Raw genomic sequence first — 3,768 nt, forward strand, 5'->3', positions numbered from 1 at the left:
TCCTTTAGCTTCTGAACCTTCCAACCCTCTTTTTACTTGTTGTTCATGATATTCAATATTTGTAACCTCTGAGGTAACATGATTAACTTACTTTATATACTTCCAAAGATAATCTCATTTTTTGTCTTATATTAGTTTGCTTACGACGCACTTTTACATATGAAAATATGGGGTGTAACATTATTCCCCCCTTAGGAACATTCGACCTCGAATGTCTACTCTTAGAGACTTGGTAAAATTTTTCCAGAGTCTCCTCCGTACTCTAGACTAAAACCAACCTGCACGCAGCCAGAAAATATACTATACATGCCATACATGGCCAATGTCTATAAATAGCAACAGTGGCCTCACATAGCCGTCAATTATAAATACTGAAAGTAAAAAATAAGAGCTTACCTGATGACCTACTGGCCTGAATAGAGCTGTGCTGAAGTATCCCATCTCGAGTCATATCTACAGTTTGAAATAGGTGGGGATATTTAGACTTTATTTCATCCTCCGCTTCTCACGTCATCTCTTCCACGTTCTTGCTTCTCCATAAAACGTTCACGGAGACAACCTCCTTATTTCATAGTTTGCAAATTTGTCGGTCTAGGATGGCAACCGAAAATTCCTCATACGATAAGTCCTCCGTGATTTGTACATCATCAGTGGGCACCACTCGTTTATGATCCCCAATGCACTTCTGTAACATAGATACATGACAAACCGGATAGACAAACTCTAATTTTGAGGGCAAATATAACTCATAAGCTACTCGGCCCACTCTTCGAATAATCCAATAAGGCCTAATATACCGTGGGCTAAGCTTGCCTTTCTTTCCAAACCTCATTACGCCCTTTATAGGCGACACCTTTAAGAACACCCAGTCATCAACCCCGAACTCTAAGTCTCGTCTCCGCACGTCAGAATATGACTTCTTACGACTCTGGGTTGTCAACAGTCGCTCATGGATAAGCTTTACCTTCTATATGGCCTGCTGAATAAAGTATGGCCCATGTAACCCAGATTCTCCAACATCAAACCACCCTATAAGAGATCTGCACTTACACCCATATAAATCCCCGTACAGAGCTATTTGGATACTGGAGTGGTAAATGTTATTATATGCAAACTCGATAAGAGGTAGATGTTCATCCCAACTTCTTTTAAAATCCAACACACATGTTTGTCCCAATTAACAAGGAGTGAGTTCTTTATATGGCATGGGTAACATATGGGAAGGGAATGAAAAACAAAGAAGGTTCTTCTACCAGTTATGCGATTGCAGAACAACTCTGTGAGCCGCAAAACATTTCACATATTACACCCCTCAGAAGCAAAACAAACTATGCGGTCCGCAGAAGTGACCGCAGAATTACTATGTGATCGAAGATCGGTCGCATTTTGTTCTTCAGATATAGGTTTTTGTCTGCGTCTGTCTGCGACCATTGTGCGGTCCGTAAAACATTTCTGCGGCCGCAAACTCAACCGCACATGGGCTTTGAGAAAACTTCCTAGCATGCAAAATGTGATGACTCTGCGGACCACAAACCAGTTATGCGGACCATAAAGATCATCGTTCCTACTCAAAAAGGTATTCACAGGCAAATGCACAAATATCAAATTCATACTCAGTCCCAAATGCACAAGCACACACTTAGTCATCAGGATGATACATCATGCAAATTTTCATAACTTTTTGAACCCCTTTACTCTATTCCTACCCACTAATTCGAACCCCCAAATTTCGATGTACCCACAGCATGTATTTTCCCCCCAGCGTTGATTTTCAGTACAATCACTCACAAATGATTACCGATAGTAATGAGTTGGGGAGAAAGAGGAGGGTAATGAAAGCACATGGCACTCTTCAATTTGATTAAGAAAGAGAAAGGATGGAAATGGACATACCAGATATCAGAAGATGGAGATTTTTTATCCGAATCGCGAGCTAGGTAAGCCCTTCCTTTTTAATTCCTTTTTGATTTTATTTTTCTCAATTTTTTTGGTCTTTTCTTTCTTTTCTTTTGTTTTATGCTTTGTGCTCGTGTGTGTGGGAGTGTAGATGAAAGACGAAAATGAGAGAGAGACCTACGTCTTAATACCTGAGCGTTTTGTGGTGAAAGAGTGTATCGCATAACATATTATGCGGCCGCATATGTGTTATGCGATGTGTTAGTGACTGAGTGTTGTGCAACAGATTTGCGACCAGTTCTGTGGTCACAGAATCATTATGCGGGTCGCAAAAAGTGAATCCTCACCTCATTTATTAAGGCCCAGTTTGCATTATTTTCTGCTTGTGTCTGCGACCACTATGCGGTCCGCAAATCCTTTATGTGGCCGCGTATGTTGCCGCCGAACAAAGCTGAAACTTGACTTGCTTTCCTTCATTTTCCTCTGCCTTTGCATCCTATTTTCTTGTATTTTGGGTCACCTGCATTCTAACACACACGTCAAACTATTCAACACTTACAAATAAACTTACCAAAATTAAAATCTAACCAAAAAGTGTTCCCAACACATGGTTACCTCCCAAGAAGCGCTTGATTTAACGTTGCAGTACGACGATGTTTCCCCCATTTTGGCTAATCAGTGGTGGGGGTTGGTGTAGGACCATCCTTGAGTTCGAATTGTTCTACTAAGTGCCTTTCTACAATGGTTCCAAGGTAATGCTCGACCCTTTGGCCATTTACTTTGAAGGTTCGAGTCCCGTCCTCGGATTCCAATTCAATAGCGCCATTGGAAGACACATTCACAACTTTGAACAGGCCAGACCATTTGGATTTGAGTTTTCCCAGAAAGAACTTCAGTCTTGAGTTGAAGAGTAAGACCAAGTCACCGGATTTGAATTCCCGCTTCAAAATCTTCTTGTCATGAACGAACTTCATTATTTCTTTATACATGGCTGCATTCTCATAGGCATGAAAACAGAATTCTTCCATCTCGTTGTGTTGCATCATCCTTAGATTAGCAGCTTCGGCCTAGTCAAGATTTAACTTTTTCAATGCCTAAATAGCTTTGTGTTCAAGCTCCACTGGCAAATGACATGCCTTACCAAAAACCAACTGGTATGGTGAGGTGCCAATGGGAGCCTTAAATATTGTTCGATATGCCCACAATGCATCATCTAGCTTCTTTGACCAGTCGGTCTTGTTTGTATTGATAGATTTTGCTAGAATGTTTTTTATCTCCCGGTTGGAAACTTCAACTTGACCGCTCGACTAAGGATGATAAGGGGTGGTCACCTTGTGCTTAACTCCATATTATTTGAGCAACCTGGAAAAATCTTTGTTGCAAAAATGAGAACCACCATCACTAAGGATGGCCCTTGGTGTTCCAAAATGAGTAAATATGTTCTTCTTCAAGAAGGTGGTTACACTCGTTGCCTCATTGTTCGGCAAGGCAATTGCCTCGAACCATTTGGAGACATAATCTACTGCCACCAACATATATGTCATGCCGTAAGATCTTACGAAAGGACCCATGAAATCTGTCCCCCACACATTAAATATCTCGACCTCCATCACAAAGTTCATAGGCATCTCATGCCTTCTAGAAATTGACCCTTGTCTTTGACATTGATCACATGCCTTGACCATTTGGTTTACATCCTGGTAGATCAATGGCCAATAATAGCCGCATTCAAGCACTTTTGCTGCAGTACCATTTCCACCGTGGTGGCCCCCAACTGGGGAGTCATGACATGCTTTGAGAATTTGAATTACCTCATCTTCTGAACACAATGCCGAATGATGTTGTCGGCGCAAATCCGGAACAAAAAAGGTT

The sequence above is a fragment of the Nicotiana tomentosiformis genome, chromosome 5 (genome assembly GCF_000390325.3).
Source record: "Nicotiana tomentosiformis chromosome 5, ASM39032v3, whole genome shotgun sequence".
NCBI classification, from domain to species: domain Eukaryota; kingdom Viridiplantae; phylum Streptophyta; class Magnoliopsida; order Solanales; family Solanaceae; genus Nicotiana; species Nicotiana tomentosiformis.